The sequence below is a fragment of the Delphinapterus leucas genome, chromosome 8 (assembly GCF_059928025.1).
Source record: "Delphinapterus leucas isolate spDelLeu-1000000601 "Yukka" chromosome 8, BTC_Dleu_Yukka2, whole genome shotgun sequence".
Lineage (NCBI taxonomy): Eukaryota > Metazoa > Chordata > Mammalia > Artiodactyla > Monodontidae > Delphinapterus > Delphinapterus leucas.
In genome coordinates this window covers 113,403,558-113,418,939 of record NC_143136.1, presented here as the reverse complement: position 1 = coordinate 113,418,939, position 15,382 = coordinate 113,403,558, and the positions used below count along the sequence as shown (strand labels likewise).

The following is a 15,382-nucleotide window of genomic DNA, read 5'->3' as shown; positions in this document are numbered from 1 at the left end:
CTTCTGAGGGCTCTGAGAGGTTCTGTTCCATGCCTCTCCCTTGGCCTCTGGTGCTTTGCTGGTGGGCTGGGTTGCAGAAGCATTGCCTGGTCTCTGCCTTCATCTTCCCATGGCCTTCGTGGGCGTGTATCTGTGTCCATATTTCCCCCTTTATAAGGACATCAGTCGTATTGGATTAAGTGCCTACCCTACTCCAGTATGGTCTCATTCTGACTTAACTGATTACATTTGCAGCTATCCTGTTTCCAAGTGAGATCCCAGTCTGAGGTAGGGGGTATGAGGACTTCAGCATATGAATTTGGTCACTTTTTAACCATTGTTCTTCAGAAATTCTGAGACAATTCAGCATTCTTTTATGTATGGACTTCTATTTCATTTCTGATACGTGAAGTTTTTAATCTTAGTTTTGAACACTGTGGACTGAGTTTGTCCCCCCCCAAATTCATACGTGTGAGAGCTAATCCCCAATGTGACAGTGTTTGGAGGTGTGAGACCTTTGGGAGGTGATTTTATGAAGGTGGATTAAGCCCTTATGAATAGGATTAGTGCCCTTATAAAAGGGACCCCAGACAACTCCATCATTCCTTCTGCCATGTGAGGACACAGCAGAAAGACAGCCGTCTGTGAACTAAAAAGAAGGCCCTCACCAGACACCATAACTGCCAGCAAGACTTGGCAGCCTCTGGAACTGGGAGGAATAAAGTTGCGTTGTTAATAAGCCACCCAGTCTATGGTATTTCTGTTAAAGTAGACTGAATGGACTAAGACACATGAGGCATAGTTTAAAGGAAATGTTCTGTCATGTGTCCATATTAGGACCGCAGGATATGAACTTCCACCAGTTCTCATGTTTTGTCCAAAAATATTGGTATCCATATTTTTTTTAATTTTTGATGAAAATTTCAGAATTATATAAAGGTACAACATATGGTGAACCACAGCATTCTCATCAACCACCTTCAACAAGCTCCAGTGTTCTGCCACTTTTGTTTCATCTCCTCTCATCCCCAGTACCATCTCTTCTTTTGATGTTCTTATCCTTTTTTTTTCTTAAAGGCTCACAAGTTGTACCGATTCACACTTAGGAAGGATGACAATTAGACCAGTGCAAAAAGGATTGAAAATGAGCTGATGAGATGGTTTTACATCAGTAGATTTTTATAGTGTTAAAGATGGAAAAATTGCCGAAGTGCCTTTACTCCAGTGGTTTCCAAATGAGTTTTGGCTAAGAAACCCATCTAATTAAACTTATCTGGGAATTCCAAATAAAAGCCCATAAAAAAAGTTACCATGGGGAAACCAAAACTCTACCACCTTTTCCACTTTTTATGTAAGTTGTAGAAGTCTGTGGAATCCTTTGGGCTCTGTAGAACATATTTTGAAAACCAAGGTAAAGTAACTTGTTTAAAGTTGTATAGAGATAGGACTAGGACATAGATCTCTTTTTTTTTTTTTTTTGGTACATTTTGATTGATTTATTTCTTTCATTTTATCTATAACCATACCAGTTCTTACATCACTGATACTCAGACTTTTGTCACAAGAAAAAAATGAGCAGATACTGCTCCCAAGATACTAACATTTTACACCAAGTAGAAGCTGAGTGGTTGGTTCACCATACCACGTATCACACCAGGCAGGGTGTTTCAGTCTCAGTCACTGCGGATGAAACCCTCTGTAGAGGAGAATCTGCCAACTGCATCTCAAATGTGTGTGAACGACAGATTTTCCCTGCCTGACATTAATGAACTGCAGATGGTAAATAGTTTTTCCCTTTAAAAAGTGGGTTTATTTCTCAGTCTGTTAAAATGGCAAATGCCCAAAACAAGCACACAGCTCCCTGCCACTGCAGGCTTGCCAAACTCTTTGTTCTTAAATAATCTTAAATATAACTGCCCTTTGCAGAGTTAATACTCTTACAATAGTAGCTAGCATTTAATGCTTGGAGAATCAAACTGATTTTGTCCATGATGCCGTCATTATAATTTCTAAGTGAAAAATATTATCAGTCCTGATAGGAACTCTCAAATAGAAGGTTTGGAGCTGCATTCCTTTTGTCCCCCTGAAAGATAGATAGATAGGCAGACAGACAGGCCGGCAATTATATAATGGATATGGATATAGGGGATAAAAGAAAAAGGGACAGAAACTGATGTCACATAGAGCCATAGTGGGTAGGCAGCTGGGGGCCAATGTACCTGTGTGACAAGAAAGAGTGAACAAGGGGAGAAACAATAGTTAAACTGCTCAATTAGAAGTGCTGGCAAGAACAGCTTGGGGAAGGCAGCCTGCCTGTGTCCTTTTTTTTGAATTTTTGAATTTTATTTTATTTTCGTATACAGCAGGATCTTATTAGTTATCCACTTTATACATATTAGTATATATATGTCAATCCCAATCTCCCACTTCATCACACCACCACCCCTCCCCCACCACTTTTCCCCCTTGGTGTCCGTACGTTTGTTGTCTACATCTGTGTCTCTATTTCTGCGCTGCAAACCAGTTCATCTGTGCCATTTCTCTAGGTTCCACATACATGTGTTAACATACGATATTTGTTTTTCTCTTTCTGACTTAACTTCACTCTGTATGACAGTCTCTAGATCCATCCACTTCTCTACAAATGACCCAATTTCGTTCCTTTTTATGGCTGAGTAATATTCCATTGTATATATGTACCACATCTTCTTTATCCAGTCATCTGTTGATGGGCATTTAGGTTGCTTCCATGACCTGGCTATTGTAAATAGTGCTGCAGTGAACATTGGGGTGCATGTGTCTTTTTGAATTATGGTTTTCTCTGGGTATATGCCCAGTAGTGGGATTGCTGGGTCATATGGTAATTCTACTTTTAGTTTTCTAAGGAACCTCCATACTGTTCTCCATAGAAGCTGTATCACTTTACATTCCCACCAACAGTGCATGAGGGTTCCCTTTTCTCCACACCCTCTCCAGCATTTGTTGTTTGTGGATTTTCTGATGGTGCCCATTCTAACTGGTGTGAGGTGATAGATACCTCATTGTTAGTTTTGATTTACATTTCTCTAATAATTAGTGATGTTGAGCAGCTTTTCATGTGCTTCTTGGCCATCTGGATGTCGTCTTTGGAGAAATGTCTATTTAGGTCTTTTGCCCATTTTTGGATTGGGTTGTTTGTTTTTTTAATATCGAGCTGCTTGAGCTGTTCATATATTTTGGAAATTAATCCTTTGTCCATTGATTCGTTTGCAAATATTTTCTCCCATTCTGAGGGTTGTATTTTCATCTTGTTTGTAGTTTGCTTTGCAAAAAGCTTTGAAGTTTCTTTAGGTCCCATTTGTTTATTTTTGTTTTTATTTCCATTACTCTAGGAGGTGGATCAAAAAAGATCTTGCTGTGATTTATGTCAGAGAGTGTTCTTCCTATGTTTTCCACTAACAGTTTTATAGTGTCCAGTCTTACATTTAGGTCTCTAATCCATTTTGAGTTTATTTTTGTGTATGGTGTTAGGGAGTGTTCTAATTTCATTCTTTTACATGTAGCTATCCAGTTTTCCCAGCACCACTTATTGAAGAGACTGTCTTTTCTCCATTGTATATCCTTGCCCCCGTTGTCGTAGATTAGTTGACCATATGTGTGTGGGTTTATCTCTGGGCTTTCTATCCTATTCCATTGATCTATATTTCTGTTTTTGTGCCAATACCATATTGTCTTGATTACTGTACCTTTGTAGTACAGTCTGAAGTCAGGGAGTATAATTCCTCCCGCTCCGTTTTTTTCCCTCAAAACTACTTTGGCTATTTGGGGTCTCTTGTGTCTCCACACAAATTTTAAGATTTTTTGTTCTAGTTCTGTAAAAAATGCCATTGGTAATTTGATCGGGATTGCGTTGAATCTGTAGATTGCTTTGGGTAGTATAGTCATTTTCACAATATTGATTCTTCTAATCCAAGAACATGGTATATCTCTCCATCTGTTGGTATCATCTTTAATTTCTTTCATCAGTGTCTTATAATTTTCTGCACACAGGTCTTTTGTCTCCCTAGGTAGGTTTATTCCTATGTACTTTACTCTTTTTGTTGCAGTGGTAAATGGGAATGTTTCCTTAATTTCTCTTTCAGATTTTTCATCATTAGCATGTAGGAATGCAAGAGATTTCTGTGCATTAATTTTGTATCCTGCAACTTTACCAAATTCATTGATTAGCTCTAGTAGTTTTCTGGTGGCCTCTTTAGGATTCTCTATCTATGGTATGTCATCTGCAAACCGTGACGGTTTTACCTCTTCTTTTCCAATTTATATTCTTTTTATTTCTTTTTCTTCTAATTGCCGTGGGTAGGACTTCCAAAACTATGTTAAATAATAGTGGGGAGAGTGGACATCCTTGTCTTGTTCCTGATCTTAGAGGAAATGCTTTCAGTTTTTCACCATTGAGAATGATGTTTGCTGTCAGTTTGTCATACATGGGCTTTATTATGTTGAGGTAGGTTTCCTCTGTGCCCACCTTCTGGAGAGTTTTTATCATAAATGGGTGTTGAATTTTGTCATAAGCTTTTTCTTCATCTATTGAGATGATCATATGGTTTTTCTTCTTCAATTTGTTAATATGGTGTATCACATTGATTGATTTGCGTATACTGAAGAATCCTTGCATCCCTGAGATAAACCCCACTTGATCATGGTGTATGATCCTTTTAATGTGTTGTTGGATTCTGTTTGCTAGTATTTTGTTGAGGATTTTTGCGTCTATATTCATCAGTGATATTGGTCTGTTATTTTCTTTTTTGGTAGTATCTTTGTCTGATTTTGGTATCAGGGTGATGGTAGCCTCATAGAGTGAGTTTGGGAGTGTTCGTTCCTCTGCAGTTTTTTGGAAGAGTTTGAGAAGGGTGGGTGTTAGCTCTTCTCTAAATGTTTGATAGAATTCGCCTGTGAAGCCATCTGGTCCTGGACTTTTTGTTTGTTGGAAGATTTTTAATCACAGTTTCAATTTCATTACTTGTGATTGGTCTGTTCATATTTTCTATTTCTTCCAGGTTCAGTCTCGGAAAGTTAATACCTTTCTAAGAATTTGTCCATTTCTTCCAGGTTGTCCATTTTATTGGCATATTGTTGCTTGTAGTAGTCTCTTAGCGTGCTTTGTATTTCTGCGGTGTCTGTTGTAAATTCTTCTTTTTCATTTCTAATTTTATTGATTTGAGTCCTCTCCCTCTTTTTCTTGATGAGTTTGGCTAATGGTTTATCAATTTTGTTTATCTTCTCAAAGAACCAGCTTTTAGTTTTATTGATCTTTGCTATTGTTTTCTGTTTCTATTTCATTTATTTCTGCTCCTATCTTTATGACTTCTTTCCTTCTACTAACTTTGGGTTTTGTTTGTTCTTCTTTCTCTAGTTCCTTTAGGTTTAACGTTAGATTGTATATTTGAGATTTTTCTTGTTTCTTGAGGTAGACTTGTATAGCTATCAACTTCCCTCTTAGAACTGCTTTTGCTGCATCCCATAGGTTTTGGGTCGTCATGTTTTTGTTGTCATTTGTCTCTAGGTATTTTTTAATTTCCTCTTTGATTTCTTCAGTGGTCTCTTGGTTATTTAGTAATGTATTGTTTAGCCTCCATGTATTTGTGTTTTTTACGTTTTTTTCCCCTGTAATAGATTTCTAATCTCATAGCATTGTGGTCAGAAAAGATGCTTGATATGATTTCAGTTTTCTTAAATTTACTGAGGCTTGATTTGTGATCCAAGATGTGATCAATCCTGGAGAATGTTCCATGTGCACTTGAGAAAAAAGTGTAATCTGCTTTTTTTGGTTGGAATGTCCTATAAATATCAATTAAATCTGTCTGGTCTGTTGTGTCATTTAAAGCTTGTGTCTCCTTATTAATTTTCTGTTTGGATGATCTGTCCAATGGTGTAAGTGAGGTGTTAAAGTTCCCCACTATTATTATGTTACTGTTGATTTTCCCTTTTATAGCTGTTAGCAGTTGTGTTATGTATTGAGGTGCTCCTATGTTGGGTGCATATATATTTATAATTGTTATATCTTCTTCTTGGATTGATCCTTTGATCATTATATAGTGTCCTTCCTTGTCTCTGGTAACATTCTTTATTTTAAAATCTATTTTATCTGATATGAGTATTGCTACTCCAGCTTTCTTTTGATTTCCATTTGCATGGAGTATCTTTTTCCATCCCCTCACTTTCAGCCTGTATGTGTCCCTAGGGGTCTGAAGTGGGTCCCTTGTAGACGGTATATATATGGGTCTTGTTTTTGTATCCATTCAGTGAGCCTGTGTCTTTTGGTTGGAGCGTTTAATCCATTCACGTTTAAGGTAATTATCGATATGTATGTCCCTGTTACTCTTCTCTTAATTGTTATGGTTTTTTTTTTTTTGTAGGTCCTTTTCTTCTCTTGTGTTTCCCACTTAGAGAAGTTCCTTTAGCATTTGTTGTAGAGCTGAATTCTTGTAGCTTTTGCTTGTCTGTAAAGCTTTAGATTTCTTCATCGAATCTGAATGAGATCCTTGCCTGGTAGAGTAATCTTCGTTGTAGGTTCTTCCCTTTCATCAGTTTAAATATGTCATGCCACTCCCTTCTGGCTTGTAGACTTTCTGCTGAGAAATAGCTGTTAACCTTATGGGAGTTCCCTTGTATGTTATTTGTCGTTTTTCCCTTGCTGCTTTCAATAATTTTTCTTTGTCTTTAGTTTTTGCCAGTTTGATTACTGTGTGTCTCGGCGTGTTTCTCCTTGGGTTTATCCTGCCTGGGACTCTCTGTGCTTCCTGGACTTGTGTGGCTGTTTCCTTTCCCATGTTAGGGAAGTTTTCGACTATAATCTCTTCAAATATTTTCTCTGGTCCTTTCTCTCTCTCTTCTCCTTCTGGGACCCCTATAATGCAAATGTCGTTGCGTTTAATATTGTCCCAGAGGCCTCTTATGCTGTCTTCATTTCTTTTCATCCATTTTTCTTTGGTCTGTTCCACAGCAGTGAATTCCACCATTCTGTCTTCCAGGTCACTTATCTGTTCTTCTGCCTCAGTTATTCTGCTATTGATTCCTTCTAATGTAGTTTTCATTTCAGTTATTGTATTGTTCATCTCTGTTTGTTTGATCTTTAATTCTTCTAGGTCTTTGTTTCACATTTCTTGCATCTTCTCAATCTTTGCCTCCATTCTTTTTCCAAGGTCCTGGATCCTCTTCACTATCATTATTCTTTATTCTTTTTCTGGAAGGTTGCCTATCTCCACTTCATTTAGTTGTTTTTCTGGGGTTTTATCTTGTTCCTTCATCTGGTATATAGCCCTCTGCCTTTTCATCTTGTCTATCTTTCTGTGGATGTGGTTTTTGTTCCACAGGCTGCAGGATTGTAATTCTTTTTCCTTCTGCTGTCTGCCCTCTCTTTATTTTTTTTAATTTATATTTTATTGAAGTATAGTTGAATTACAGTGTTGTGTTAATTTTTGCTGTACAGCAGTGTAACTCATATATATATACACATGTATGTGTGTACACACACACACACATTCTTTCATATTCTTTTCCATTGTGGTTTATCACAGGATATTGAATATAGTTCCCTGTGCTCTACTGTAGAACCTTGTTGTTTATCTATTCTCTGTATAATAGTAGTTTGCATCTGTCAACCCTGAACTCCCTGTCCAGCCCTCTCCCCTGCCCTGACCTTGGCAACCACCAGTCTATTCTCTATGGGACACAGATCTCTTGACTAACAAGGAAGTGTTCTTTTTTGGTTCTTACTATTCCTTTTAACAGTTTTCAAAATAATTTATTTCTTATTTGGGTCCCAGACACAGGGTATATAATTAAAATATGGCCTTCATTCCTGTAGGAAAGCATGGCACAGAGGGATTTTCTTTCCTTCTCCCTAACTCAGTGTGTCTACGACCTTTGAGCTTTGCCACAGCAGATGAATTGTGTTGAAAGTTAAAATAGAATACATTGGGTTTCTAGATGGAATTGTTTTCTTAATTTCATTTTCCTGTTGTTCATTGAATGGATACGGGTGAACAGTTGATTCTTGTATATTGATCTTGTAACTTTGTTGAACTAGATTGTTACTTTCTAGTTTTGATACCCTAAATTTGAATAAGATTTTTAAAGCAAGTTTATGTTTTATTTTTACATATTTTAAAATATTTTTACATATTATGAAATTCACTTACTATAATTCCATGATTTTTAGAAATGTATAAAATCATACAGTAGTCACCACAATCTAGTTTTAGAACATTTTCATCATCCCCAAATGTTCAGTCTTTATAAATTGGACTTTTCTATACATTTTATATGAATGGAGTCACACAGTATACAAGGTTTCATGTCTGGCTTCTTTCACCTAGCAGAATGTTTTTGAGGTTCGTCCACGTATCCTAGTGTGCTCCTTTCAGTTGCTGAATAGCAAGACAGTTTATGGATATAGCACATTTTGTTTATCCATTCACCAGTTGTTGGACATTTGCAGTGTTTCCATGTTCTGGCTCTGAATAATGTTATGGATATTCCTGTTCATGTCTCAGTGTGGACGTAAGGTACGGGTTCTCTTGGATAGACTCCTAGGGGGAAAACTGCTGGGTTGCATGATGAACTTAACATTTTAACTTTCCACGAAATTGGCAGACTGGTTTCCAGAGCGGAAATAACGAGTGTTCCAGGTCCCCACACCCTCTCCAATGCTTGTTATTTTCTGCCTTTTTGATTATAGCTGTTGTAGAGGGTGAATAACGGGATTTCATTGCGGGTTTGATTTGCATTTTCCTGAGAGCTAGTGATATTGAGCATCTTTTCATATGCTTGTCAGCTATTTATAGATCGTTTCTGGAGATGTGTCTATTTGGACCTTTTGCCCATTTTTATGTGGGTTGTCTTTTTTCTTTTTTTTTTTTTTTTTTTTTTTTTGCGGTACGCGGGCCTCTCACTGCTGTGGCCTCTCCCGTTGCGGAGCACAGGCTCCGGACGCGCAGGCTCAGCGGCCATGGCTCACGGGCCCAGCCGCTCCGCGGCATGTGGGATCTTCCCGGACCGGGGCACGAACCCGTGTCCCCTGCATCGGCAGGCGGACGCTCAACCACTGCGCCACCAGGGAAGCCCTGGGTTGTCTTTTTAACATTGAGAGTTCTTTGTGTAGTTTGGAAACCAGTCCCTTATCAACACATGATTTGCAAAAATGTTCTCTTAATCTGTAACTTCTCTTTTCGGTTTTTTTTTTGTTTCGTTTTTTGTTTTTTTTTTTTGCCGTACTCGGGCCTCTCACTGCTGTGGCCTCTCGTGTTGCGGAGCACAGGCTTCGGACGCACAGGTTCAGCGGCCATGGCTCACGGGCCCAGCCACTCCGCAGCATGCGGGATCCTCCCGGACCAGGGCACGAACCCGCGTCCCCTGCATCGGCAGGCGGACTCTCAACCACTGCGCCACCAGGCAAGCCCTCTTTTCGTTTTCATATTAGTGTTTTTTAGAAACTCAAGCATTTCATTGTGATGTAGTCCAACTTACCAACTTTTTATTTTATGGATGGTACCTTTGGTATCATATCTCAGAACATTTTACCAACCCCAAATCACAGACATTTCTTTCCCCCATGTTTTCTTCAAATATTTACAGTTTTAGCTGTTAACTTTTCAGTCTATTATTCATTTTTTAAAAGATTTATTTATTTATTTCATTTTTGGCTGCATCACGTCCTAGTTGTGGCATGCGAGATCTTCATTGAGACATGTGGGATCTTTTGTTGTGGTGCACAGGCTCTACATTGTAGTGTGTGGGCTTCTCTTTAGTTGTAGCATGCTGGTTTTCTCTCTCTAGTTGTGGCGTGCAGGTTCCAGAGCGCGTGGGCTCTGTAGTTTGCTGCACACGGGCTCTAGTTGAGGCACGCGAGCTCAGTAGTAGTGGCGCGCCAGCTTAGTTGCCCCGCAGCATGTGGGATCTTAGTTCCCTAACCAGGGATCAAACCCATGTCCCTGCATTGGAAGGCACATTGTTTACCACTGGACCACCAGGGAAGTCCCTGTTAATTCATTTTGATTTCACTTTTATGTATGGTGTAAGGTTAGCGTCTAAATTCATATTTTTGCATGTATTTCTAGTTGTCTTGCCACCATTTGTTGAAAGTCTATCCTTTTTTCCGTTGGTTTGTTTTGGCAAAAATCAACCATAAACGTAAGGAATTCTGGACTCTCAATTTTGTTCTTTTGATTTACATAACTATTTTTGTGCCAATACCACACTGTCCTGATTACTCTGGCTTTATAGCAAGTTTTGAAATCAGGTAGCATGTATCCTCCAACTTTGTTCTTTTTCAGAATGCATTTGGGTATTCTAGCTCCTTTGAATTTTATATAAATTTTAGGATTGGTTTGTCCATTTCTACAAAAAAGCCTGCTGGGATTTTGATAGTGAATGCATTGAATTTATAGATCAATTTGTGTAGGATTGTCATCTTGACAATACAATATTAAGTGTTCAGCCCATGAACATGAAACGTCTTGCCACTTATTTAGATCTCCTTCATTTATTATAGTTTTAACTGTACAAGTCCTGCATATCCTTTATTAAATTTATTCCTGTTGCTATTCTTTTTTCTTAAATATTTATTTTGTTTATTTTTTTCTTTGACTGCATCGGGTCTTAGTTGCGGCATGTGAGGTCTTCATTGAGGCACGTGGGATCTTTTGTTGCAGCACAGGCTCTTTGTTCTGGCATACAGGTTTTCTCTCAGTAGTTGTGGCATGTGGGCTTAGTTACCCCACAGCATGTGGGATCTTAGTTCACCGACCAGGGATTGAACCTGTGTCCCCTGCGTTGGAAGGAGGATTCTTTACCCCACTGAACCACCAGGAAATTCCCCTGTTGTTATTCTTTTTTGATGCTATTGTGAATGGAATTGTTTTAATGTCAGTTTTCTGTTACTTGTTGCTAGTGTATAGATATAATTGATTTTTGCACCTGCAACCTTGCTGAACTCGTTTATTACTTTCTAGTAGGATTTTGTGGATTCCATTTGCTTTTCTTTGTATAGGATTCTATCATCTGCACATAAAAACCTCTTCCTTTCTAATTTGGGCCCTTAATTTACTTTACTTTTCTGTTCTTTGCCTTTTTTTTCTTATTGCACTTTTTAGAACCTCCAGTATATTGTTGAATAGAAGTGGTCAGGGTGGACATCCTTGTTATGTTTGTGACTTAGAGGAGAAAGAATTCAGTCATCCATCATTAAATATGATGTTCACTGTTGATTTTTTTGTAGATTCCCTTTATCAGATTGAAGATGTTCCATCTATTCTTTGTTGAGAGTTTTTGCCATGAGTGTTGTTGGATTTTGTCAAATGCTTTTCCTGTATCTATTGAGATGATCATGTTTTCTTTTATTAAAATGTAGTATTACATTAATTGATTTTAAAACATTAAACCAACTTTGCATTCCTATGATAAATCCCACCTGCTCATGGTGGACATTCCTTTTTATTTCTTGCTTGATTTTTTGTTATGTATTTGGAATGGCTCCAGTATCAGGGTAATACTGGGCTCATAGAATGAGTTGGAGAATGTTGCCTTTCCTCTATTTGTGAAATAGTTTGTTGAAGATTGGAATTATTTCTCCTTTTAAATATTTGATAGAATTTACCAGGGAGGTCCTCTGGGCCTGAGCTTCTCTTTGTGAGAAGATTTTTAATTACTGATTCAATTTCTTTACTTTTCTGTGTCTATTCAGATTTTCTGTTTTCCTAGTGAGCTTTGGTAGTTTGTGTCTTTCAAGAAATTTTTGCATATCATCTAAATCATTGAATTTATTGGCATAAAGTTAATAATATTCTCTTATACCATATTAGCATCTGTAATGTCTGTAGTGATGTCACTCTTCCGACTCCTGATATTGTAAATATGTATTCTCTCTTTTTATCAGTCTAGCTAGAAGTTATTAATTATATTGAGCTTCTCAAAGAACTAGCTCTCAGTTTAATTCATTTTTTCTATTATTTTTCCCTTTTATCTTTATTATTTCCTGCCTTCCACTTCCTTTGCATTTAATTTGCTCTTTTTCTAGTTTATCAAGGTATAAGCTGAGGTCATTGATTTGAAAACTTTCTTCTTTCCTAATATGGATGTGTTTCTTTTTTTTTGTGGTACGCGGGCCTCTCACTGCTGTGGCCTCTCCCGTTGCGGAGCACAGGCTCCGGACGCACAGGCCCAGCGGCCATGGTCCACGGGCCCAGCCGCTCTGCAGCATGTGGGATCCTCCCAGACCAGGGCACGAACCCGTGTCCCCTGCATCAGCAGGCGGACTCTCAGCCACTGTGCCACCAGGGAAGCCCCATAATATAGATGTTTAATGTTATAAGTATTCCTCTAACTATTGCTTTAGTGACATCCTACAAATTTGGATATGTTGTGCTTTCGTTTTCATAGTTCAAAATTCTTTTCTAAATTTCCTTTTCATATCTTTTTTTTAAAATAAATTTATTTTATTTATTTTTATTTTTGGGGGGCTGCGTTGGGTCTTCGTTGGCTGTGCGCGGGCTTTCTCTAGTTGCGGTGAGCAGGGGGCTACTCTTCATTGTGGTGTGCAGTCTTCTCATTGCAGTGACTTCTCTTGTTGTGGAGCATGGGCTGCAGGCGCATGGGCTTCAGTAGTTGTGGCACTTGGGCTCAGTAGTTGTGGCACGCAGGCTCAGTAGTTGTGGCGTGTGGGCTTAGTTGCTCCACGGCATGTGGATCTTCCTAGACCAGGGATCGAACCCGTGTCCCCTGCATTGGCAGGTGGATTCTTAACCACTGCACCACTGGGGAAGTCCCTCATATGTTTTTTGATCCATGGGTTATTTAGAAGTGCATTACATAGTTTCCAAATATTTGGGGATTTTCCAAGGAGCTTTCTGTTTTGGATTTCTAATTTAATTATATTCTGGTCAACGAACACACATATTTTGTATGATTTGAGTCCTTTTGAATTTTTGACTCTTGTTTTATGGCCCAGAATATTGTCTGAGTGATTGTTCTGTATGCACTTGAGAAGAACATGTGTTTTGATATTTTGATGGAGTATTCTCTGAATGTCAATTAGGTAAAGTTGGTGGTTAGTGCTGTTCAAATCTACTGTACCCTTGCTGATTTTCTGTTCTGGCACTTATTGAAAGAAGGGTATTGAAATCTCCAACCATAATTGATCTATTACTCTTTGCAGTTCTTTCAGTTTTGGCTTCATGTATTTTGAAGCTCCGTCATTAAGTTCATAAATATTTAGGAATGTTATATTCTCTTGATTAAATGACCCCCTTATCCTTATGAAATGATCATCTTCATTTTAAGTACTATTCTTTGCTCTGAACTCTACTTTGATATCAGTATATTCACTGTAGCTTTCTTTTGACAAGTGTTAGCATGCTATATCTTTTTCTATTTTTATTTTTAATCTTTGTTAATTTGTTTCTTCATATTTAAATTGTGTTTCATGTATGCAGCACATAATTCGGTTTTACTTTTTAAATCTTAACTGACAGTCTCTGCATCTGAAAATTGGTATATTTCAGCTTTGCACAGTGGCAGTATTATAGCCAATGAGGTTTATCTGAGGCATGATTATTGCCAATTGAAAACTCTTCCGAATACCCTGCCATGATGACTTGAAATACAGTCAGCATTGGCAATTTTTTTTTTTTTTAGCATTGGCAATTTTTGACAGTCTCTACAGAGACTGAATTTTTTTTTAAATGGTATGTTTATACTACTTCCTTTTAATATGATTATTGATATGATTGTGTCTATCATCCTGCTATTTGTTTCCTATTTGTCCCATATGTTTCTTGTTCCCATCTTCCTCTCTTTCTTTTTTTCATTAATCAGGTGTTTTTTAAAAAATTCCATTTATATCCTCTTCTTACTCCTTAGCTATAACTCTTTGGATTTTTTTTTTCACTTTAATTGTTACTTTAGCCTATACAACTTTCACTTATCACAGTATGCTTTCACGGGATATTATACCATTTCATGTGTCGTATAAGAACTTTACAGTAGTGTACTTCCATTTCTCCCCTCCCAGGCTTTGTACTGTCATTTGTCAAGCATTTTATTTCCATCTGTGTTTTATACCCCACAATATGTTGTTTGTTTTACTTCTGCCTGTAGGTCTTCCTTTAGCAATTTTTAGTGCTGGTCTTTTTGTCATGAATTCCTTTTATTTGTCTTTCTTTTTTTCTTTATTAAGATATAAGTCACATACCATACCATTTACATATTCAAAGTGGACAATTCAGTGTTTTTAGCACATTGATAGAATTGTGCCACCTTTATTACAGTTTTACTTTAGAATAGTTTTACCCCTCCCCCAAAGAAACCCCATCCCCATTATTAGTTGTTCTGCTCCTCCCCTATTCACACTTTTGGTGAGGGAGGGATCCCCCACCCTAAATACTACAAGATGGCCAACACACAACGCCCAGCCCTGGACAGGTGAGACAAACAGCAGTTTATTAGACACATACTCGTGGCTCAGGGGAGGAGGAAACCCCACAAGAGCGGGGCCTCGTACGTGTTGCGCTTGGGAGCAGAGTGGACAAACATGGACTTTGGGAGGCGGGCTTTATAGGGACATGAGAATGAGCCACCCTGGTTCCCATGAGGGGACGTGATTGGCTCGTCTGAACAGTTTCACGGGCTGGCAGAGAAGTGAAGCTTGTGGGATTAGGAACATGGTAGGATGGGGCTGGTACAGTTGAGGGGAACCTTTTTCACTGGGAGGGCATATCTGGTGAAAGCCGGGAAACTCATGGTGGTTGGGCCTTTGGGGCCCCATGAGGCTCAGGGCGTACTGTTGAATCTTAACTTCAGACCTTACACCACAGCAGTCAGTCCCCTTTCTTCTCCAGCCCCTGGCAACCACAGATCTACTTTCTGCGTCTGTGGATTTGCCTCTTCTGGACATTTCATACAGATGGACTCATACGATATGTGGTATTTTGTGTCTGGCTTTTTCCCCTTAGCATTATGTTTTCAAGGGTCCTAGCATGTATCAGTACTTCACTCCTTTTATTGCTGGTTATTATGCCACTCTGTGGATATACCACATTTTATTTATCTATTCCTCAGTTGATGGGCATTTGGGTTGTTCCATGTTTTTGGCTGTTATGAATAATGGTGCCATGAACATTTGTATATACATTTTTGTGTGGATGTTTGTTTTCACTTTTATTTGGTATATACATAGATTTTCCTTTATTTTTGAAAGCTTTTTGGCTGGATATAAAATTTGGGTTGATACGCTTCTTTCTTTCAGCGCTTTTAAGATACTCCTCCACTGTCCTCTAGTTTGCATTATTTCTGATAAGAAATCTGCTGTCATCCTTTTTTCTTTTTTAAACTTTTTATTTTATATTGGAATATAGCTGATTAACAATGT

The 15,382-nt window shown here is 38.2% G+C and overlaps 1 protein-coding gene and 1 pseudogene across 4 annotated transcripts in view; both read left to right on the top strand.

Annotated features, from left to right (window-relative positions):
• The window catches only part of EPB41L5 (erythrocyte membrane protein band 4.1 like 5), a 143,045-nt gene that overhangs the window by 90,780 nt on the left and 36,883 nt on the right, over window positions 1-15,382 (top strand). The gene's annotated exons all lie outside the window — the stretch shown is intronic.
• LOC115802300 (U4 spliceosomal RNA) lies at window positions 13,516-13,681 on the top strand (annotated as a pseudogene).